Source organism: Uloborus diversus, chromosome 3 (assembly GCF_026930045.1).
Source record: "Uloborus diversus isolate 005 chromosome 3, Udiv.v.3.1, whole genome shotgun sequence".
NCBI lineage: Eukaryota > Metazoa > Arthropoda > Arachnida > Araneae > Uloboridae > Uloborus > Uloborus diversus.
The window spans coordinates 88,869,742-88,895,658 of NC_072733.1; positions in this window are offsets into that span (position 1 = coordinate 88,869,742).

Sequence of the window (25,917 nt, forward strand, 5' to 3'; positions counted from 1 at the left end):
GTACGCTGCAGGTTTTTAGACTCTAGACTTTATATTAATTTAAAAGGCCTAGAAAGGGTTGTTGAGAAACTCTTATATCTTCATACAGCATTTAACTGTAAAGCAGCATTTACGGGCAATCTCTTCATGTAAGGTCAATTTAAATTGTTTCCTAAACATATAAATATTCAAACAATAAATTCCTTTTAACACCCATCTGGCTCACAGATAAGCTCCAGGTTGCCGAAAACATATCCCTGTAGGAGCGAGGACTTCACCAAGAAATATTATTACACGTTATGAGAATTCTCTGTAATATTTCTTAATTCCGCTTTCTATGAACAATAATATGTCATCAAATTCTTCTTTTAGAATTTAAGTGGTATGTGTAATTTTTGAATTTTGAAGCGCTTAAATAATGGAATATTGAGTCTAGAACTAAGAAAGGCAAGAACTTCTTTAAAGACACTCTGCAGTACGATTTCAAGTGCATGATGATAGCAATACAAATGCAATATATCACCGTTCAGCTTTTGCTCTAAAAAATTACATGCACAATTTATACGTCCGGTATTGTAAGCCGCTGTATAAAACACTACAGCTTGAACAGTTAGCAATAAAGAGCAATCATCTAAGATATCATATACAACTGAAGAAATATCTCAGAAATTCTGAATAGCTGTTCAACATTGGAACCTGAAAGCTATCATTGAAGCCCGTAAGCCTATCGTGCGTTTTTTTCCAGTTACATCTGGATGTAGCTTTGTATCCCAGGGAATAAATAAAAAACCTAGATTTAAATTCATGAAATCTGATTTTACCTCTCGAAGATTTTCTCTTGCTCCCTTAAGGGATGTACGATTGATCTTTAGGTTATTTGGATTTATTTACTGCATCTACATAGGCTGTTAATAAATGAGCAGCATCTTTGTCCCTAATATGGCATTTGTCTAACATTGATGAAATGCGAGCAGATCTCAATAGCTGTCAAGCTTTTTTGCGTTGTGGTATACCAAATATAGAAAAAAAGGTTCAACAGGTTAGGATAGATACCCATTTCGGTTTCTAAATCCTGTGAAATGCAAGAGGAATTTGATGATAATAAAGGACAATGTACTGAAATAGAAGACAGTTTAAAGTATAGATTTTTACATTATTCCGATCTGGAATTTTTTTAAATTTATATTTTAGATATGGAAAATAGAGTTTATTTTTATGGTAGGGTAATCGAGGATTTTTCAAAATTTAAATTAAAGGAATGTATAAACATTTAAGTATATAACTAAAGAACAGCGAATTAAAATATAATTGTCATTACTTATATTTATAGCATGGAAACCTAGTGACCCTATTTGCCACACCTATTACATACACAGAAAATTTTCTAAACCAACACACCCAAAGCCTGGAGGAGACAATTTGTTGTTGTCAAAAATCATTCATAAATGGCCTAGGCCATTCATTAATGGCCTTTAGAATCCCTTGTGTCCATCTTGTTGGAAAGAAATGTTCCCCTGCCTCTTGGTTTGAATAGCGCGAATAGCGGTATGCCTGTCCCAAGGCCATTGGTGTACTTGTACCCTATGTAATATGTCAAATTTTACAGAAAGTAAGTGAGAGAATGATTGGTTTGGAAGTAGCAACATCTATTGATGTTCAAAATTACTTTAAATATGAAACCTAGGAATATTTTTACATAAAAATGAGAAAATCCGCAATTTTTTCTTCAAAACTCAAAAAAGGGGGCCCTAGGGGCACGTGTTAATCATTTATTTGTATAATGGAACAAATTGAGGGGGCGTCGTATAAAATATCTACAACTTGAAAAATAAGGACCACTCTATATATATATATATATATATATATATATATATATATATATATATCACTGAATCTCAGTTTTGATGTATTCACTTGAGTTTACATCGAAATTAACAATGATTTCCCCCAAAAAAGGGGCAAAAGACCCCCTTAGGAACATCCGAATGCAACCAAAAAAGAAGGTGCACAACTAGGCTCTACTAGTAGCCTACGTGCCGAATTTCCACTTTCTAGGACATACCGTTTTTGAGTTATGCGAGATACATACGCACACACACACATACATGCGTACATTCGGACGTCACGAGAAAATTCGTTGTAATTAACTCGGGGGTCGTCAAAATGGACATTTTGGGTGTCTGTTGGCTCCTAGGCATATATCCACGTGTGGTCGGGTCGAAAAAAAAATTCAACCTTCATTCGGGGGTGAGAAAAAAAGGAAATTAAGGCCGATTTTTGAGTGAAAATTCTTTCGCGAATACAATACTTCCTTTTTTGTAAAAGGAAGTAATAAGGAACATGGATAGCTAAAAATAAGCTGTGTAAATAATTGTTTGAGTTTACCAATTGCTTTTATGCTTCCAAATATAGAGGGGAAAGCAGAAATATTATATTTAAAAGAATCAAGTAGTCTAGGGCGTCATTCAATGTTTTAAGGGGCAAGTGAAAAGGTGCAATGTTTTCAGGGGTTGAAATCATTGGAAATTTACAAGATTCTATTATTTCTACCCAATGATATTTTTTTCTTTATTGGGTTGTAAAATAAACTTCTTTGAAATGAAAGTTGATGCCCCAAACTATAATCTATTGCTGAATACATGAAAGAGTAATCAAAATAATAAGTGTCCCAAGTTAGGGAAGGGGGTCCCTAACTTGGGACAATGAACATTTTTTGTTTTATTTTTAATAGGACATATCTACACATCTATACCTTGTCTTGAGGTGAAGTACTAAGGTACATAAATACAGTACTTAAAAAGAAAAGTACAAAATAGAATACTTCGTTCGAATGGAAAACGTATGATTAATATGCTACTAAAGGTAAAAGTTCAAAACTGTCCCAAGTATTGGCACTTGAATGTAGGTACATGAAGAGCATCGTTTACCTAATATGTCGAAAACAAGCAACAAAAATCTCTCTCTCAAGAAATTAAATGAAATGAGATAGTAAGTTCAATTAATATCCTTCAGAAACTATCATCAGGAAAAAAAATTTGAGGAATTGTATACATTTTTCCCAATAAGTTATGCTTTTTACAAAAGTAAAAATTACTGCACGAAAACGGCATTTTCGAAACTAAACAACCTAAGACTATACTCATAAAGTAACCATTCAATAATCTCGTTTGTCGAGAAGAAAATAAATATAAACAAAAATTCATATCACAGGATTTAAAAATTCTTTGGTTTTATAATTGACGTTCAGTTATTTTGAACATAAATGAGAACAAGTTCTAAGGTTGATTACTGAATAAAAACCGATTTTTTAAATGTTTAATTGAAAAATAAAGAATATTTTTATATCCCAGTCAATTCATAAATTTCAATTTCATAAGTAAGTATTGTTGCATCAGCATTTCATATGTAAGATTACGACACACTTGTTGAGTGCAGTATCATTCAAACATTATCCTGATCGTAAATATTGTGAAAGTTTAGCTTTACTGAAAGTAATCTTCTCAGCATAGGCAAAGCCAAAATTTAACTTTTGTAGACAATGGGCATGAACATGATTTGGTGCTCCCCCCCCCACCCCCGGGCTTTTGCAATGCAATGAAGCGTAATAAAATATTTTGGATCTTGAATTCGTAAAAATGTTTCTTTTTTTATATTTTAGATTAAAAATTTACATAGTACGATATCAAATTACTCCATTTCTTAAAACTTTACATACAGATTTTTTGCCCCTCAAACTTAAGTGCCCTGGGCATGGGCCCCATGTGCAGCCCTTAATGAGGCCATAAATACAGGAGTTTCGGAGAAAAATAAAAACAGAATGATTTCCTCTTAAATATACCTTAAAATACGAACAGAAAAAAAAATAACTATTTTCATTGCCTAGTAGGGCTGAGCGATATACCGATATAAGTAGTGTATAATAGGGTGTTCTAACTCAGCGGAGCCAGGGGAGCTGGCGGAGCCGTTGAGTTGTTTTCCTCCTGCTGCTGAGTTGAGTTGTTTTCCTCCTGCTGCTGAGTTGAGTTGAGTTGTTTTCCTCCTGCTGCTGAGTTGAGTTGTTTTCCTCCAGCTGCTGAGTTGAGTTGAGTTGTTTGCCTCCTGATGTTGAGTTGAGTTGTTTGCCTCCTGATGTTGAGTTGAGGTGTTTGCCTCCTGATGTTGAGTTGAGATGTTTTCCTCCTGATGTTGAGTTGAGGTGTTTTCCTCCTGCTGCAGACGACAAAGTAGTTTCGGTTTTGAATTTATATTTTACGGATTGGCAACGGTAATTAGTTTCGTTTTCAAACTTAGACTTTTCACCCGAAGGCTTGATGTTGAGTTGAGTTGATCCCTCCTGCTGCAGACGACAAATTAGTTTCGGTTTTGAATTTATATTTTACGGATTGGCAACGGTAATTAGTTTCGTTTTCAAACTTTGAATTTTCTCTTATATAGCTATGATATGAAAAAGGATGAGTTGAGTGGTTTTTATTCCTTCTGGCGGAGCCATTATAGATTTCTAGATGTGTTGAGTTGTTCTTATCCTTCTGGCGGAGCCATCATAGTTTCTTTCGCGTGTTTGGCAACGGTAATTAGTTTCGTTTTTGAATTAAGCTTTTCTTGATTGGCAACGGAGAGTAGTTTCGTTTTAGGACTCGGAATTTTCTCTTATTAAGCTATTATGCGAAACAGACTGAGTTGAGTGGTTTTTCTTCCTTCTGGCGGAGCCATTACTGATTCCTAGATGCGTTGAGTGGTTTTTTTTTTAATTAAGTTTTCTTGATTGGCAACGGAGAAAAGTTTCGTTTTTGGACTTAGAAAATTTTCTTTTACAAATGTGATTTCTCAGAGGTGCCATCTGTCGAGGTATTCATGAGTTATTTTATTAAAAAAAAAAGAAAATTTCTTTCACAATTAAAGTTGTTACCTCTGACTGATTTAAATGACTAATTTTAATTTTATTAATTTTACCCTTTTTACATGCTTAATGATCTTTAAAAAGAAACATTCTACAAAAAATACTATCATTTTATATCACTGAAAAAATAAGTAAATAAATGAATAAATGTAAAATAACAAAATCAGACGAAAAAGTTTTTTTTTCTTTTGGAGAGCATTGAACCTGCAATGGTTTGGTTTCAAAAGTAATATTGGCCTGATTGACTCGCGCGTTTGCCAATCGAGCCAATATTACTTTAGTCTCTTCACGTTTCTAACCATAGTCATCATCTACAAACCTGATAAAATACTTAAATATTGCTTCCACGAGCATAATCATTTATTACGTTTATTAATTCCAAAAAATGTGTTCCATTACATAATGTTTTTCATATATAATGTATACATTAATATATAAAGCAATAGTCTTTAGAATTATATATAATATATTCTTTAACATTTTCTCTTCCAAACATTCATTAAAATTTCTCTCGAATACGCGAGCAGATTCACAGCGTCTTGAACGTGAGACACACGTTATCATCAGGCTGACTAACACCCCGATTCCTTCCCGGTATTAGTCACCAATAGCACATTCTTTGGTGGGGAAGAGACGATACTAGAAGTATGACGTGTTCCGCCTTCAAGAAAGGGGTAGTGGTTTGAATGATAGTACTAACATACTTTCTTTTGCTGTCAAAATTCGGATTAGGTGTTCTATTATTCTCAGGTGGGGGAGGGGACTTGCTTCCTACGATACCGAATTCTATCTTTCAAAACAGAGACGAAGACGGTTTAAAGGGAAATGAAGGAGCACTTTCTGAACGATTTAAGGAACTTTGCTTATTCATAGCATGACTAATAGCTGTTGGTTATAAAAGAGAGCCCCCAAATCTAGGAGTTGTGAGTTATGTTAGTCTTCATGCAGAGTTCGCGTGAATGTGCGTTCTCCTCCAAATTCAATTATGGAAGCTCCAATTTGTGAAATTTGTAATGTTAAGTTCTCCGCTCGGAAAAATTTATACAGGCATCAAAGATCAAAGCATGGATCAGAAAACCATAAGTGTCCTGAATGCGGGATTTCATTCAACAGAAAGGATATTCTGTACAAACATCAAAAAAACGCATTCTCGTCCTGAAAAAAGAAAACGGACCAATTCTCGAGAACCAAAGCCAGTCAAAAGAACAACTGTTCGAAGACAGCAGGCTCCATCGACAGCAGCCAGGAAGGAGTTTCCCATTGAAGCAGCTTTGGAAGGGCGTTTGAAATCAATCCGATTGGAAAATACCGAGGGACACGTTGAAATTCAGGACTTTCTAGAGTCCAAAAGAGAAAAATACGAAGAATTGTTAAGGGAAGAACTTGCTGTTCAAGAGTTGAAAGTTAACTGCTGGCTTTTCTGTATGTATGAAAAAGTCATGCCGGGCGGAATAGTTTCAGAGGAAAAAAATTTTAAAACACAAAATGCCGTTATCGAGTTATCATCAGATCTGAATGAGCTTTATGATATTACAATAGAAAAACTGATGAAGGAAAGCTCTGAATTTGAAGAAAAGGAGAGTGGTTGGACACTTTCGGAAATTTTATACTTAGAAATTCGTCTCAATAAGTATAATCCTTTGAGAGGTTCATCATACATTGAAGTCCCTTCATGCATTCAGAAAAAGAGAGCTATTGTAAATGTTCGAAATTCTGACAATAAATGTTTCCTTTGGGCCATTCTATCCGCACTTCATCCGGTAGAAAAGAACGCTGAGCGGATAAGTAATTATTCACAGTATGAAAGTGAACTTAATTCTGAGGGTTTGGAATTTCCCATGAAAATTCAGAACGTATCAAAATTTGAATCTAAGAATAATATCTCAGTAAATGTGTATGGCCTAACTGAGAAAAATCAAGTTTTTCCATTACATATTACGAAGGATGAGAAAGATCAGCACGTGGACTTAATGTATTTGACATCAGTAACTACGGCTCATTATTGCTGGGTTAAAAATTTGTCGAGACTTTTAACGAGTCAAGTTTCAAAACATCACGGCAAAAAATTCATCTGTCGAAGGTGCCTTCAATTTTTTTCTACCGATATTATACTGAAAAAACATAAGTTATGCTGTAACTTGAAGGAAGCTGTGCGAGTGGAAATGCCAAAAGATGATAACAAGTGGCTTTTCTTTAAAAACATTAAATTCTCTCATCAAGTACCATTTGTTATATACGCTGATTTCGAGTGTTTAACGAGACCTTTGGCTTCCTGTGAACCAAGTACAGACACTTCTTTCACTCATCAGTATCAAAAACATGAACCAATTAGCTTTTGTTTTTACGTATCATTTATGGGAAAACCGTATCAAGTTCCTTCAGTTTACAGAGGGGCTAATGCAGCCTCAGTCTTCATTGCTAAAATGCGTGAAGAGGTTAAAAAAATTGAAGAAATGTACAGAAATCCATTGCCAATGTCTCCATTAACAGATGCAGAAACAGAAAGCTATAGTTTAAGCCAGTCATGCTACCAGTGCGGGCAGAACTATACGGAATCTAATTATAAGGTACGAGCTTTTATATTAAGCACTGATTTATTATTATTATTATTATTATTATTATTATTTATATTATGATTGTTCATAATTATTATTATCAATATTATAATCCACTCTTCTAATTATGTACAGGTAAAGGACCATTGCCATTTGACAGGGAAATTTCGTGGGGCCAGTTGCAATGAGTGCAACTTAAAGTCATCAGTACCCGACTTCGTACCTGTCATATTTCACAACCTATCTGGATATGATTGCCACTTATTTATTAAAGAACTTGGAGACGATGAAGGGGATATAACAGTCATTCCAGAAAACACCGAGAAGTACATTTCAGTTTCAAAAAAAGTGTCGAAAACGTTAAAAGTAAGATTTATTGATTCTTTCAGATTTATGGCTAGTAGCCTTGACCGGCTAGCAAAAAATCTTTTAAAAAATCAATTTCAACATGTGAAACATCATTTTGATGCTGAAAAAGCACAGCTACTTCTTAAAAAAGGTGTTTATCCTTACGATTATATAAACGACGAAATGAAATTTCAAGAGCAATCGCTACCCTCAAGAGAAAAATTTTATAACAAACTAACGGAAAGCAAAATATCTAACGAAGATTACTTGCACGCAATGAATGTTTGGAACAGTTTCGGCATTAAAAATTTGGGCGAGTATTCAGACCTCTATGTGAAAACTGACGTACTTTTGTTAGCCGATATTTTTGATTTATTTCGTGAAGTGTGCCTAACTACATACGGATTAGACCCCGCGTGGTATTTTAGTGCTCCGGGTTTATCGTGGGATGCCATGCTTAAAAAAACGAACGTTAAGTTAGAATTATTGTCCGATTATGACATGTTGATGTTTATCGAAAATGGAGTTCGGGGTGGGATTTCCCAATGTTCACATAGATACTCCGAAGCAAATAATAAATTTATGCCGAGCTATGATCCTAATCGACCCTCCCATTATTTACTCTACCTTGATGCAAATAATTTATATGGGTGGGCGATGTCTCAGTATCTCCCTCTTAAAGATTTTAAATGGGTAGAATTTAATTCTGATATTTTGAGCACTGCTGACGACTCGGATATTGGATATATTTTGGAGGTTGAACTTCAGTACGATCTCAAAATTCATGACGAACACTCAGATTTTCCCGTTGCCCCCGAAATGATAGTTCCCCCCAAATTGTAAAGAAAAAAGACTCCTATTAACGTTGAATGATAAGAAAAATTCTGTCTTACACTATCGCAATTTAAAACAGTACCTTGCATTAGGATTGAAATTAACTAAAGTACATCGAGTATTACAGTTTACTCAAGCTCCATGGTTAAAATTATATATTGACTTAAACACGCAATTGAGGTCTTTAGCTACAAATGAATTCGATAAAAGTTTTTTTAAACTTATGAACAATGCCGTTTTCGGCAAGACTATGGAGAATATAAGGAAACGCGTGCAAATAAAACTTATTAATAATCCTCAAAAAGCAGAAAAATGGATAGCTCGTTCAAATTTTCAGGATCGAACTATATTCTCCGAAAATCTTGCTGCGTTTCATATGCGGAAAACAATTATTACGTTCAACAAACCAATTACTGTTGGAATGGCAATATTGGACGTATCTAAAACGTTAATGTTTGATTTCCATTATTTTAAAATGAAACCAAAGTATGGCAAAGCTTTAAAGTTATTATACAGCGATACTGATAGTTTTATTTATGATATAGAAGCTGAAAATATATATTCTGACATGAAGAACGACTTAAATCTATTTGATACTTCGGATTACCCCGAAAATAATATTTTCAATATGCCGCGTGTTAACAGGAAAGTACTGGGGAAAATGAAAGACGAAAATAATGGAAACGTAATGACTGAGTTCATAGGACTTAGATCAAAAATGTATTCTTTTAAGGTGGGTGATAAAACTGTAAAAAAATTAAAAGGTATTAAGAAAACCGCAATCGATAGGAAAATTTGTTTCGAAGACTACAAGAAATGCCTTTTTGAACATAATCAACTTTTAATTGAAATGAATTTAATTAGGTCAAAAAAGCATGAGTTATTTACTGTAACTACTAATAAGTTAGCTCTATCTCCTTATGATCAAAAACGGCATGTATTGGAAGATAAAATCAGTTCTTTACCCCACGGACATTACTCTTTACGGTGACAGAAGTTTAAAAAAATAAAAAAAAAATTTATGTTAAAAAAAAGTGTATTAAAATTCTGATTGGCTGCATAAAATACATATTTATTATTATTATTTTTAATCATTATTTAAATGTTTAAGTATTTATTATTAATTATTTAGTTATTTTGAAATTTCTCGTTTTCCTATAAAAGCAAGGTAGAGGACAAGCTGGTTTTTCATTTAAAATGGAAACTTTGAAGTTAAAACATGCTTTCACAATGATGGTTGCGGGCCCGACCGGTTGTGGCAAGAGTCATTATGTAAGGAATTTAATACAGCACAGAATGATAGAGCCGTTTCCAAAAACTATAATATGGTGCTATGGTGTTTTTCAAAGTCTTTATACACAAATACCCAACGTTACATTTCATGAAGGTATTCCATCCAATTTAAATCAATACTCTCATTGTTTATTGGTGATTGATGATTTGATGAGCGAAGTTTGTTGCAATTCAAAATTAACTAAATTATTTACAAAAATATCCCATCATCAAAATGTTAGCGTAATTTTTATCGTTCAAAATATTTTTCACAAAGGAAGAGAAATGAGAGATATTTCCCTTAATTCCCATTACTTAGTTTTATTTAAAAATCCGAGAGACAGATCCCAAGTCATGCACTTAGGAAGACAGTTATATCCTTCAAACGTAAAATTTTTTCAAGAAAGTATGGGTGGGCGATGTCTCAGTATCTCCCTCTTAAAGATTTTAAATGGGTAGAATTTAATTCTGATATTTTGAGCACTGCTGACGACTCGGATATTGGAGGTGATTGATGATTTGATGAGCGAAGTTTGTTGCAATTCAAAATTAACTAAATTATTTACAAAAATATCCCATCATCAAAATGTTAGCGTAATTTTTATCGTTCAAAATATTTTTCACAAAGGAAGAGAAATGAGAGATATTTCCCTTAATTCCCATTACTTAGTTTTATTTAAAAATCCGAGAGACAGATCCCAAGTCATGCACTTAGGAAGACAGTTATATCCTTCAAACGTGAAATTTTTTCAAGAAAGCTATGAGGATGCAACGGCAAAACCATTTCATTACCTTCTTCTAGATCTAAAAAGTGAAACAGACGATTCTTTACGCATGCGAACAGGGATGTTTCCTGGAGATGTTTATTATGTTTATCAGCCTCGTTGATTTTATTTTACTTTACTTACTTTATATATAGTAAAAAGCGAAAATAATAATAATAATAGTAATAATAATAAGTGAAGGTACCATCGCACGAAACTATTTAAATATCAGAGATCGAGTGTTTCAATCCGCATTTATCAACAAGATGCACATATGCTCGGAGCAAACATTAGAGCTCCTTAAGCTAATTGCGAAAGGTAAAAATACTCCACTTATTCTTCGAAAGGCCCCAAATAGCGTTATAAAAACTTTGTGTGAATGCATATTAAACGTAATTCGTGGAAACGTCCCTTTAACAAAAAATCAGAAAAGCCGCCTTTTACCGCATAAGAGAACCTTACGTAAACTGTCTAATAAGAAATTTCCATTGTATAAAAAGAGGCGATTACTTGTTCAGAAAGGTGAAGGCTTCCTTTCCTTTTTGTTACCTGCTGCTGTTTCAATTATTAGTTCTTTAATTAATGGATCATAGCCGGAAATTCGTACTCATACCTGAGGACAGAGTTCAACTTGCGGAGCACTTATCAGAGCTAGACCAGCAAATGAAAAGCATTTTACAAAGCAAAGATCTGACAGAAAGTGAGAAAGCAACCCTTTACTTGCAAACTCTCCAAAAGTTCACAAATTTTGCTAACGAGAAAGGCCCAAAGGAGCAAGATGTCAACGTGCCAGAAGTACCGACAGAAAAAGATAATTCCCCAGTGGATACTCCCACTGATACGATAGAGAGAGAGGTTCTGAATACAGCCCCAATCCGCTTTAAAAACAAATCAAAAGCTATTCTTGAATTCTTAAGAAGTCAAAAGTCATTGCGATGGACTGAAAATGGAGAACTTATTTATAACGATAGTATTGTTCCAAAAACGAATATTGTGTTGCTTATAAATGATTTTCTTCGAAATAGAAAAAAAGCTCCTATGGGTCGAAACTTGTTTCATCAATCATTACGAGCTATAAATTTACCATCAGCCTTGGATGTAAATAAGAAGTTGTATGTTGAAAATCAAATTGTAAAACCAGTTATGTATGCAAGACGAAAAAAAAATGTTTGGATTAAATTTTGATTTTTTAGAAAATTTGTCTGTTTTTTTTTTCTCTCCTTTTGTTAATATGTTACTGCAAATTCACACACACACACACACACACACGCGGTGATTAAAATTTTAATGTACTTACATATATATTTCTTAAAATATAGTAATTTATTATGAATGAATATATTGCGTTCCTAAAAATATTACTGAAAAGAAAGAAACCAGACACATGGATTTTAGATAATTAATTATTTTTTATTTTTTAAATACCATTCTTACACCATACTTCTTTTTTACAAATTGATAAATTTGAAAATCATTTCTTTTGCTTTCATACAAATCACGAATAATAAACAACATTGACTTTCCAAAGGAACGTTTAACAATAAAATAAATACAATATGCTCCGCAAACGTTGGAAGTAAAACTTTGAAATTGAATTTTGTTCCAACAAACATTGGTATATTGAGACACATAGTCCTGAAAATATTTTCCGTAAAAATTAGGTGATAGTCCATAGGAGTCAAAGAATTCTAAATTTTTCTGCTTATCCATGAAGAAAGCCAGCCAGTGTGATCCAGGTTGAGATGAGTCATCTTTGTTGACAACGATTTCAGTGTTTTCTTGAAGTGGAGGGATTGAAACAGCGGGGAACACTCCTCGAAAAAATGGAGCAGTAACGTTGTCCCGTGATAAAATTATCCTAATTTGTTCCCCATTCATACTTAATTTCCAAAGTCATATAGAATATTTCTCGATTTATTTATTTCTATCAAGTTTTCAAACTCTGCAAAAACAATAACGCATACTGTTTGCGTTAAAGGTGTCATGAACTTTATTTCCAAGCGTACATTACTATGTTTGATAAGATTTAAGTGATCTCCTTCGCACAAGTCTGCCGATAAATTAAACGCGTAAAGCACATTGCCTTTTATATAATCGTCCCTAGACATGAACAAACCTTTATCTTGCCCCAGTTTTTCAGATCCTAAAAAGAGGCTTTGAAAAGCTCTTATGAAATTATTTTGAGAATAATTTAGTTCTAGCGGATTATGTGGCGTCGGTTGACCATCTACATAGATTCCTAAAAAATTAACATCAAAATGCTCAAAATTAAAAGGAGATTTTTTTAATGAACCATGATATGCTTCGTTATCAACTAAACCCAGTATTACGCGTTTAGGTGTTTGACCTACATACACGTTATCTTGAACAAAGGACATGTTTCCTTTCGGAATCGAGTACACTTTACATAAGACTCTATTTATCGGGTATTTCGCTGATCCTTTCTCTAGTGCTTTTGTGTGACCTAAAATGACACCAGGACTTACTCTAACTTTACGTATTAATAAGGATGCTTGGTCTAACACTACTTTAAAACCTTCATTTCCCATAAGACAAAATTCGGGTTTGCTTCGTATTAATTTTATTTTTAAGTCAACTAAATTTAATAAAAGTCTTTCTTGGTGAAATAAATCAGAGTGTATACAACCAATCATTTCCACAGATGTACTATTTTTAAAAAGTTCTGATCGTTTCTTGAAGCCATCCTCAGAATCTTTATAAAACAGTTCCGCTGTAAGTTGGGACGTTTTACTATCAAAACCGTGATTAAGTACAGTCTCAATGTAAGATCTATAAGGATATGTATTGCTTGAATTTGAAATCAGACGATCGTTTAGTGTAACATCAACTTGAGAGAACATAGAATGTAGAAACAAGTTTACAGGTCCGATGACATCACCTTCTTTAATAGAAGTGTTATCATTTTTCAAAATTTTTGCTTTTATGTAAAGCAAGGTTTGACCAAGATCGATATAATAATCTTCACTGCTCCCAGAAACGTAAAATTCTATGGGTCCATCAGAAACATTTGATAAAGGATGATATTCTATCCACTGCCCACTTTGGATGACAGTTTGTGTTCCAGGTAGCTGAAAAAGCTCTAATTCTGACTTGACACATTCGGGGGAATCTTTAAGTAGGAACGCCATTAAGAATCAAAAATATCACGTCCTATCACCTTCCTCTTTTTTGATAAAATAATTTTCTTCCTAGCATTTCGTTTCCTTTTATACTTTCCTTTCCCAACCATGTTCTGAACTTTATCAATAGCTTTTCGAACCATTTTCTTCCCACTTTCCTTTGCTCTTGTTTTCATTGAATCTTTTATATTCTGTCCTGATAATATATCAGACGCTACACGTGATCCGGTTAAAAGCGCCTCTTTGCCGACTGCTTTTGTACCTTTGATAAACAGCGGCAGAGCTGCTCTAAACAGTCTTCGAAATACGCCACCAAGACCATATCCTCTTTGAAATGAAACTCCTTGATAATGAGGCAATCCAGATCCGATTTGACTGGAATAATGATCTTCAAATTTTTTCAAACAACACACGTAAGGCACACTCATTCTTGTCCAATTCCTGATATTTAAATGGTTGTATCGTTTTGATGCGGTAGTATTTATAAGATTTGTCTCTGTCTGAAGTGGAGCACAACAATCACTTTACCTTTTTCAAATGGTACGAAATTCCCAGAATTTAGTCGAAGTTCGATATTAATGGATTGAAACGACTGTCGTATTACGGGTAAGTATTGGGGTCTATCGTAATACTGACTTATAGTATCACCATTTTCGCCTTTTATTCTAACTAATCGTAAAAGGGGAGCGTGGACATTTCCCACAATTTGTGAAGCAATAATATCGGTGTACACATAAAAGAAAGAAAATGCAGACTTCGTATCCACTGAAAATTCACTTTTCATGTTTCCTCTAATTATTGTATTGTGGGGGAAGCCTAACATTATACTGATATTTCCGAGATGAAGAGTTGAGCCTTGAACAGCATTTATTTTAACCCGCTTCGTATTTTTATTATATACAAATGTAAATCGATTTGGATTTTTTGGCAAAAGAAGTTGTATAGCAGAAATTAGATCATAAACGTTTTCATAACATCCGATATCAATATCTTTTTTAACCATTTTCCCATCACCAATGTCATAGAAAAGAGTTTTATTTGTTTCATTTACATTATGCCAAGAATGAGGATATATAATCTCTGATAAACCTACTTCGAAAGCTTCATTTAAAATAATTGGTGATGGTAGTTGTGTGATGAAATGGGATAATTTATTATTGGGGAAATATTCAAGAGAGCTGTCTGAAGGTAATGTCACGTAGAATGACATGATTAAAACTGATTATACTACTCAAACTCCTGTCTATTTATATTGCTTTTATATCTGTGACCCATGCGTTAAACTTTTTGGGGTATCCTAAAAATTTTACGTAATATTCTACAATGCCTTCTCTCTTCCTTTTCTTTATGACTTTTTCTACAGGATAAAATCCTGAATCTATGACTTTCTGCAATTCTTGCTCATAAAATGTTCCGTTAATGTCTTCATTTTGTAGATCTCGAAGTTTGTAAACGATAGGAATTCTATGAATAATATCACTAATAGTAAAAATTTCGCGACTCCAGTTTTGTTCATATCATTTTTCAAACTGACGTTTCTCTTTACTAATGCGTACAACGTCCCCTTTTTTGAATTTAGGGGCCTTTTTTTTTAATTTTTCAAGATCCCCATACAAATTTCTTCTTACTTCGTTTTGATTAGATTTAGAAACGGAATTTGGTTCCATTTGTATACTACTATGCCAAGTATTGTTATAACTATGAATAAACTTTTGTAAAACATCTATGTAGCTATAAGTATTGTATTCTGTAAAATATTTCCACATCTTCGATTTTAGTGTTCTGTTGAATCGTTCAACTACACTTGCTTTAGTCTTATTATTAGTGCTGAAATACCGTATCTTCATCTTTCTCAAATATTTTTGAACAGTTGTGTTTCTAAACTCAGTGCCTGCATCAGATTGTAAAACTTTTGGTGCACGCTCCTTAAAAATATTTTCGAGTGCGGTTTTAACATTTTCCCCAGTTTTACTCTTCAAAGGAATGGCCCAAGCATATTTTGAAAAAATATCAATGCATGTCAACAAATATTTATATCATTTGTTATACTTAGATAAAGATTTCATTTCAATTAAATCTACCTGAAATTGTTTATCAATACCACTTACAAGAACTCTATTTTTCTGAAAAATTTTAGAAACGGGTTTATGTAGAGTATAAGTATCCTTTTGACTAAAATATTTTACCAGATCTTTCTGCTCGATTTTTTTGTCCAATGCATACTTTATAGCATTTAAACCACCAAAACTTGCAGGTTTTTCTGGATTCTTGTAAAATGACTCGATACGATCCATGTTAACACCACCAGTGATTATCTGCTAATGAAAGATTTTTTTTTTTCATCCATCAACCTTTTATACACATGAAAAAAAAAGAAAGAAAGGAAAAAAAAACACCCAGACACAAAAAAAAATGGAGAATAATTATTTATTTAATTTCTTATTCAAAATACAACTTTTTTTTTCTTTTTAAAGTACAAGATCAACATTTTTAAGCAAAATCTTCAAAAAACTCAAAAGCATTTGGAGGACATAATAGATCTCTTACTTTTCTAAGCACAACATCTAAACGCAAATTTTTAAAGAACATTTCAGTGACATACATTATTGGTTTCAACGTTAAAAATAGTTCTTCTACAAAAAGTTTATTATAAAAATAATCGGCTATTTGAACTATATCCAAAGAGAACGCTAAAGAATTAAATGTTTCCACACGATTTGACCAAAGCTCCTCAGCCCTTATTTCCGGTTCTTGCATTCCATTTTCTTTTAATATAACACAAATTACATTTTCAAGCAATTGTGTAAGATATTGTGTACCTAGTCTGACGTCTAAAGAGCTTGGTAAAGGATCTTTCTGTATAGGAGCATCAATAAAAGTACTGTAAGCTTTTAAAAAATCAATCGAGTGAAATACATGATCCAAGACAAAAGAAGCAATTTCGTTATAACTTTTTAGCATTACAGACCATTGCATATTGGAGATTGAGATACTTTTTGAAACAACTATGCTATCTGCGGTCTTAAAATTTCTTGTAAAAGTGAAATGAATAAAGTCCGTACTTGTAATTTTAAGTTGATTCTCTGGACACAAAACACTTCCGCCTAAATCTTCATCTGTCTGAGGTAAGTCTTTTCTCCCCATGATATGCTCAATCCACCAAGGCTGTAATGTAACACCTTCAGACGTCGGATAGTAACTAAGACCGTATTTTTTATAGCGTCTAATGTGAACTTGGACTTTACCTCTAAATGTAGATGGAACGACAAACACAGATCCTCCTAAGGAAAACACTCCTTCCGGCAAATTGTTCTCGACAAAAATTCCATTTACCTATAAACAAACAAACAAAAAAAAATAAAGCAAACTAAATATCGATGTAATTAGAAAAGAAGGAAACATGCATGTTGTAGTGTACTAAGAAATCCTCAAGTAAATATTAAAAATTATAATAACTTTTTATCTGAAATGTCAACATACCTCATTGTTTGTAATTTTCATCTTTTTTTCCCCTTTTATGTCATCATCATCATCATCGCTCTTTCGTTTCATAGTAGTCACTTTCAACTTTCGGAATATCAAGTTAATATGTACGCCGCTACGCTTCCTTTGACGAGGGATACCATGACTCCATTCAACGTTGGCAGGAGGCTTCATAACCAGCAAAGAGTTAGGCTTGAGGTCGAACTTTTGATCTTCACAATTTACTTTTTTAAAAAGTAGAGTCCTGGGTTTTCCAAAACTAAGATAAGAAACGGGGCAGTTCTCATCCGTATCAAGTGCATTATCTTTGTTCTGTTCCGAAAAGGAACTCTGATTTTGATATCGATTTACAAGGACAAAATTGTAACTAACACCAGCTAGATTTTCAACAATTGTCTTAATTTCTGACAGAAACTGCGGCCAAGGTTGAGATGAAACTGTGATTCCGGAAAACATATAAGTCAGATCTTGATCTCCATAGGCTTGTATTTGTCTCGAAATAATTTTAACGTTCGTATTAACTTCGCATTTAGTAGAAGGTAAGTAATTAATTTCATTTTCTAAACGTTCAAAGATTTGCTCTGGTGATGCGAAGACATTTTCACAACGATCGATGTTTAATCCTGTCTCAATTTGTAACTCCATTTCTGCAAAAGTAAGAGTTCGTAGCAGTAAACTTGTTTCATGCAAAGCAAAATGCTGAACTAAAATTAAAGAGAAGCTATCAACCTTCAAACTTATCACATACTCCTGAGTTTCGCTTTCTGATTGGTTGAAGCATCATACGTCACCGATGAAATAGATAAAGAGATAAGAGAAAATCCTGAGTCACTGCGTCATTTTAAGAGGCAGCGAATGTTAGTAGTCTGTGACTCAAGAAATAATTAAACAAGGTCATAAAATAATTAATTAATAATAATGTAAAACGAAACTTCTCTCTGTTGCCAATCAAGAAAACTTAATTCAAAAAAAAAAAACCACTCAACGCATCTAGGAATCAGTAATGGCTCCGCCAGAAGGAAGAAAAACCACTCAACTCAGTCTGTTTCGCATAATAGCTTAATAAGAGAAAATTCCGAGTCCTAAAACGAAACTACTCTCCGTTGCCAATCAAGAAAAGCTTAATTCAAAAACGAAACTAATTACCGTTGCCAAACACGCGAAAGAAACTATGATGGCTCCGCCAGAAGGATAAGAACAACTCAACACATCTAGAAATCTATAATGGCTCCGCCAGAAGGAATAAAAACCACTCAACTCATCCTTTTTCATATCATAGCTATATAAGAGAAAATTCAAAGTTTGAAAACGAAACTAATTACCGTTGCCAATCCGTAAAATATAAATTCAAAACCGAAACTAATTTGTCGTCTGCAGCAGGAGGGATCAACTCAACTCAACATCAAGCCTTCGGGTGAAAAGTCTAAGTTTGAAAACGAAACTAATTACCGTTGCCAATCCGTAAAATATAAATTCAAAACCGAAACTACTTTGTCGTCTGCAGCAGGAGGAAAACACCTCAACTCAACATCAGGAGGAAAACATCTCAACTCAACATCAGGAGGCAAACACCTCAACTCAACATCAGGAGGCAAACAACTCAACTCAACATCAGGAGGCAAACAACTCAACTCAACTCAGCAGCAGGAGGAAAACAACTCAACTCAGCAGCAGGAGGAAAACTACTCAACTCAACTCAGCAGCAGGAGGAAAACAACTCAACTCAACTCAGCAGCAGGAGGAAAACAACTCAACTCAACTCATCAGCAGGAGGAAAACAACTCAACGGCTCCGCCAGCTCCCCTGAGTTAGAACACCCTATTATACACTACTGATATATCGTAATATATCGATATATATTTATTACTACGGTAACGATATTCAGATTTCAATCTGTCTGATATATCGAAGAACCGAACTTAATTAAGATCTAATTGAAATAACGACTTAAAAACGAGCTGATGTGTGCATCACATGACTTCCTTTTACACCAATTTAATGTTATTTCCCCATTATTGCAATTTTAATGTGATTCAAGAATTAACTATCTAAATATCACCAACAATGGCCACATTGAAACCAGATTTAAAAAAAAAAAATCGCCAAATTTGTCGCCAAGTTGGTGACAAAACATGGCGGTTAAAAGACTGGTGATAAATTGCAAAGTGTCCTCCAAATTATAACATCACTTGAGTTTGCATCGAAATTAACAATGAATTCCCCCCAAAAAGGTGCAAAAGATCCCTTTAGAAACATGCGAATGCAACCAAAAAGGGAGGTGCAAAACTAGTCCCCACCAGGAGTCTACGTGCCAAATTTCAACTTTCTAGGACATACCGTTCTTGAATTATGCGATATACATACACACATACGCACATACATACGTACATCACGAGAAAACTCGTTGTTATTAACTCGGGAAACGTCAAATATGGGTATTTCGGGCGTCTATACGTTCTTAGGTACATAAGTACGTGTGGTCGGGTAGAAAAAAAAACTCAACATTCATTTGGGGGTGAGCAAAATGGAAATTAAGACCGATTTTTGAGTGAAAATTTTTTCGCGAATACAATACTTCCTTTTTTGTAAAAGGAAGTAATACATATTCATTCATAATTCTTTGTGCTTAGTGAGTGGATCATGCCGGCCAATTCCTCCAGATTTCCTAGAAGTTTTACGGATTTTCATGCCTTTTAACTGCTTTTTACAAAAAAGGAAGTATTGTATTCGCGAAAAAATTTTTACTCAAAAATTGACCTTAATTTCCATTTTGCTCACCCCCAAATGAATGTTGAGTTTTTCTTTCGACTCGACTACACGTGGATAAATGCCTAAGAACGTATAGACATGCGAAATATCCATTTTGACGATTCCCGAGTTAGTTACAACGAGTTTTCTCGTGACGTCTGCATGTACGTATGAGCGGATATGCGTATGTATGTCGCATAACTCAAGAACGGTATGTCCTAGAAAGTTGAAATTTGGTACGTAAACTCCTAGTGGAGTCTAGGTTTGCACCTCCTCTTTTGGTTGCTGTTTCTAAGGGGATCTTTTGCCCCTTTTTTGGAGGGAAATCATTGTTAATTTCGATGTAAACTCAGGTGGTGTTACAATTTAGCGGACACTTGGCGATATATCGCCAGTCTTATGGTCGCCAAGTTTTGTCGCCAACTTGGCGACAAATTTGGCGAAACTTTTTTTTTTTCTTTTTTTTAAAATCTGGTTTCAATTTGGCCACTGTTGGTGACATTTAGAGAGTAAACTATTGAATTACATTAAAATTACCAATAATGGGGAAATGACATTAAATTGGACTAAAAGGAAGTCATGTAAGGTACACATCAGCTCGTTTCGTTGACCAGATCATGAGCAAAATTTTCGAGTATTTTCGTGCTTTGCAGAACAAAAAAATTGTATCTCGCCAATTTTGGTGCTACGAGCGTTTTGTGGATCTGGAAAGTAGCACCGCACCGTGTTTAAAGCCGACAGGGTTGCCATAAGAGAATTGTTGCTTTCAGATTCTCAGATAGAATCCAAAATAGACACTCGTTGGGTTAGATCAGCGTTTCTTAATTTTCTTTGATCAGTGGAAGCCTTTTAAATGCTCACTTTTTTCGTGAAACCCTTAGTTTTTTTGTCAATAGTTTGCAGTGGCTTAGCCAAAGTTCTGTTTGAGAGTTAGCCAAGGTTCTTATCTGAAAGAGACTATCACAACCATTTGTCGTTAAATTGATAATTAAATAGACTTCATTATAGACCGTGGTAATTACTACTTACTGCTAATTGTTATATATAATCATAAAACACCAAAACATTCCTATTTGCATAGGCGGCTGGTGCCCCAAAAACGTGGGGGGTCAAAGGAGGTGTTGGGGGGAGCAGGTTTAGTGGGCGACACACCCTTAAAGCTAAATGTTTTCTTCAAAAATTGGGCAATGGAATTTTTACGGTCATTATTAATGAATTGACCTTCTTCCAAAAATTCTAGAAACGGACTCAGAAAGAGGGTCTAGATGGTTACAGAAGATCTCCTCCTACCCCCCAAAGTCAAAGTTCCATTTTAAATATTACGAAATAATAACATGAAAAAAGCATAAAGCAAGCACATATTAAGTCAGTTCTTTCTTTTCAAAACACGTAAATAGATCCTCACTATCGTTTTCATTCGACCCTTAGTTTTGAACTTAGAAAAGTATAGGAGCGAAGTTCCTTTACTTTTGAAAGTGAGAGGTTAATTGCTCCCTCGTACGAAACGCCTATGCCTATTTGTGATTCTGAGTATTTTTAGAAGAGATAAATAATCTTAGAATTTATGCATGAGTTATGTGATTAAAATATTTTCTTAGTTTGAAAAAGAAATACTCATGTATTTTACTCCACGATAGTGTTAATAATTCACTAAAATTTACAAAAAAAAGTTTTTAAAACTTAAAAAGTCTCTTATTTTACAACAATTTTTAAAGTTAGTTATAAATCAGAGACTTTGATGTCATTGTATGTTATGTTGACTTAAATTGTTCCTCACGCGTTAAATGTTAAAATTGTGCTTTCAACTGCTGTCATAGGTATTGGGAGAGTGACTAGTATTATTAGTAGAATGCTTGAAATTTACGTTAAAAACCGTAATTTTAGGCAATATTTGGTTATGGTGCAGGAAAGGGAATTTGGAGTGTCCTTCCACAAGTTTGAAGGACAAAACAACATTGAAGTCACACTTAAACTGTCTTTGGTGATATTAGAGGGTTAGTAGCTTCTTCCGGAAATGTTTCGAATCGAAGTGTATACAAGTGAGAAAGAGGTGCTTTATGACTCATCTTTGAAAAATTTCGAAGTCGAATCTTAAAGGCACAATTTCAGGTGACAAATAAAATTATTCCTATAGTGGCTAACGCTAATGTCGTACTAAAGCTCACATTAGTATACGAAAGAAAAAGTAAACTTATTTTTAATTTTGGGAAAGCGTTTTTATCGATTTTTAAGTGACAAATTTGAGAGTTGTGGAATGAAAACATGCTAGTATCATGAAATTTCTGAGAGAACTTCGTGGAACCCTGGGGTTTGGCGGAACAGAATTTAAGAAACGCTGGGTTAGTGAAAAATTACGTACATCTGCGAACTTCCGACTGACGGTACTTCTGGAATGAATGCGCGAAAATAGGGTTTTTATGTAAGTACTACGCATTCATGGATTTGAAGCCGTAATTATTATAGCAAAGCGAATCCGAGCATACTTACGGCTTTACGTTACGTTGGTCGGCAGTTCTTTGCAGCTCTTTTGTTTTGTATTTTTTGACTTCAGTTTGAGTCGTTATCAAATACCGGAATTGAAAAAGTGAAGAAATGTTCTATTCGTTTTTTGGTTAAATTGCTTGTGACATAATGACATTGATGAGATAATTGATTTACCTAATAATATGGATTTTGTATTGGATCTGCTGAAGAAAAATTATTTGCATTTTTAAAATCAATATTGAAATATGTGTGTATCGTTAAAACACAATAGTTTTTAATGTATTATATATTTTAATTAACCAAATAATGATTTTATTAATGCAAATTCATAGTCCACGTCAGATTTTTGCCAAATATGGCAGAAAGGTCCTTTGATGCTCAAGAATTCACATTAGACAGTTTTCGTTCGCAATCGGAACCCCCCTCCTCCTCCTACCAGGGGTTTCCTTTTACGAATCCGCAGTTTTCATCGGATGTTTGCCAAATTTGGCACAGGGGTGCTTTGATGCTTAGGAATTTTCATAGGGAGTTTTTCGCTTACCGAAGAGGGAGGTGTGGTGCGAAATCACCCCACGGAGGTTTTCCTTATGCAAATCCAGTTTACGTCGGATTTTTGCTAAATTTTGCATAGAGGTCCTTTGATACTCAAGAATTCACTTAGGGTACTTTCGTTCGCAATAGGGGACCACCCCCACTCCCACAGGGTATTTCTTTATACAGATCCACAGTTTTCGTCGGATCTTTGCAAAATTTGGCACAGTGGTTCTTTGTTGGTCAGGAATTGTCATAGGGGTTTTCGTCTACTTATGAGGAAAGGGGGGAGGGTGCAAATACACCCCACAAGGGGGTTTCCTTATGCAAATCCAGTTTTCGTCGGATTTTTTTCCAACCATGTCGCAGCGGTCCTTTGATGCTCAGGAATTCACATAAGTTTTTTTTCCATCAAAATGGGGTGTATGGGGACCACCTTGGGGGGTTTCGCCAGAAAATCCAGAATGATTACGAAAAAATCCAATGATGTCTAAATTTCAATTTTGAGTCATAAAATTGCGCTTTCTACACATTGACGGGAAATGTTTGCGCTATTTTTTTTCCTTCTTTTTTTAAACCTGATTGTTAAACATGTGTGTCACTAGACGAAACTTTTATTTTCGAGGTAGACCGTGCAGCGACGGGTAATGCAGCTAGTGACACATAAATTAAAGGTACATTTCATAGTTCTGTGTGCTTAATGGGTGTATGGTGTGATAGTTTCCAAAATTTATAGCTGTATTCTTTAAAGAGATTTATTATTAGTATTTTACTTAATGTTACTCAACTAAGAAGTAAAAAGTCTTAAAGCAAGAGCTATTAAATGACTAAAAATAAACTATTTAAGACGTCAATACGAAATATAGTTCAAATTACATTCAAATTATTGAGACTGCTCAAATTGAAAGATTTAAACAAAATATTGAATTGAATATTTAAAACTTCTTCGTTGCGAAGCACTTTTGTCATGCATTGACCTATACCATTTGCACACCCTCTCCCTCCCCCCCCTGCAGGGAAGTTTTGAATTAGAGAAATAATTGTATTTATTATATTTGGAAATGTTTTTTGTTGGTTTTCGATATAATATGCTCTGAACTATAACCTTTGCAGCCCCCCCCCCCCAAGAATATAACGATATATCGAAAATATCGATATTTGGAGAGTGATATATCGCGGTATTAAAATTCTGATATCGCCCAGTACTTTTTCCTAGAAACTACATCTTTATATAAGCAGTTAGTTATGGGGTCCTAAACAACCAGGCAGCAACTTCTGGAGGGCAATAAAGTCTCCCCGTTTCTGTGGGTTTTTTTTTCATTGAAACTAGATCTAAAAACTTGAAGGAAGGTGGTTAAGAGCGGCAGCTTCAAGTTTCTCCCGGTTCGGAAAATTTGGAAGATTCGGCACTGAAAAAGCATCTTATAAATACAACTTCTGTAAATCTTCAAATCTTAATTGCATTGTAAAGAAGTAGAGTCCGTGTTCTTCATAAAGTTCATGCAACGAAACAAGGATCTAATATATTAGGAACCTTTATGGGATGTTTCGTGCAACTGACGCTTTTCTTAAAATGGAATTGCCCCACTGTCACATCTCAAAAACAGACATATTTGAGACGTTGAAAAAAAAACGTGCACCATAACCCAACTGCTTTTACAAAAAAAATAATTTTGTAAAAGCAGTTGGGTTATAGTGCAGTCAATAATAAGTTATTTATGAACATTATGGTTCACTTTCATTCATATTGTTCTTAAAACGAACTGTTCCTTTGATTTGTAAATCATCTCTTCGCACACATCTCTAAACATTCGGAATTTTTACTTTTTGAGTTGTGCTACTCTTCTTCTAGGTGTGCAAAATGCAATATTATTTGCTGTTTATGGTGCAGTTCAATAATTAGTTATTAATGAACATTAAGGTTCACTTACATTTATATCGTTTTCCTTTGATTTGTGAATGATGGCTTCATGGACATCCCTAAACATTAGGAATTCTGACTTGTTGAGTTGTGCCACTCTTCTTCTAGGTGTACGATATGCGATATTATTTGCTGTGCCCTTATTTAACGCAATTTATAAAAGCATTTTATGAAGAATAAATGTGCATGAGTGGTCATTGCTGAAAATTAACAACTACTAGCCCCTTTTCTTGTATTGAATTATTATGTCTGTTTTAAATCTATATAATTTGTTAAGTTTTAAAAATAAGATAAACTAGTCTATATAAGGTACCAGGCTATCGAGCAATTAATTGATCTTTGATTTCTTAGGTGCAGACAGCCATCTTTTCCTCCAAAGCGTTTTTACCTTCCAACTAGAGCACCTAACTGATAACGCGACAGGTTTTCTCCAGCAATACCCTTGTATTTACGACAGCTCAAGAAGTGATGGATAATGGGTTAGAAGAAGGAACGATAACCAACCACTCTGCTCTCATCCTGTTAGCAACTACCCTTCTCGCTTTCTGCCAACTGGTGAGGGTCGGGTAGAAAAAATGGACCGAAAAAAATGTCCCCGAGTGATCCGACGACCTAAATATCCTTGTTTTCAACATCAGCTTTTCGCAAAAGGATAAAAAAACAGAAGAAGCCCCACGATGTTGCAAAAAACTTTTGTGCCAAAGGATTTTGACATATCAATTTTGAACTCTGATCACATACTCACATGAACCAATCGTAATTACTACTTATCCCACCGGGTCTTATCGACATGACGCAAGGTTTTTAACTGATATAATATTACTTGTGAGATATAGTATTGGACTTCCTTAAATCTTCGGACCCATACTCTCTCCAGCTAAAAATTCAGGTTTTTAGAGAAAATGTTACACTTGAACTCAGTCAGTATTTGTTAATGATTTCAAGTTATTTATATAACCGG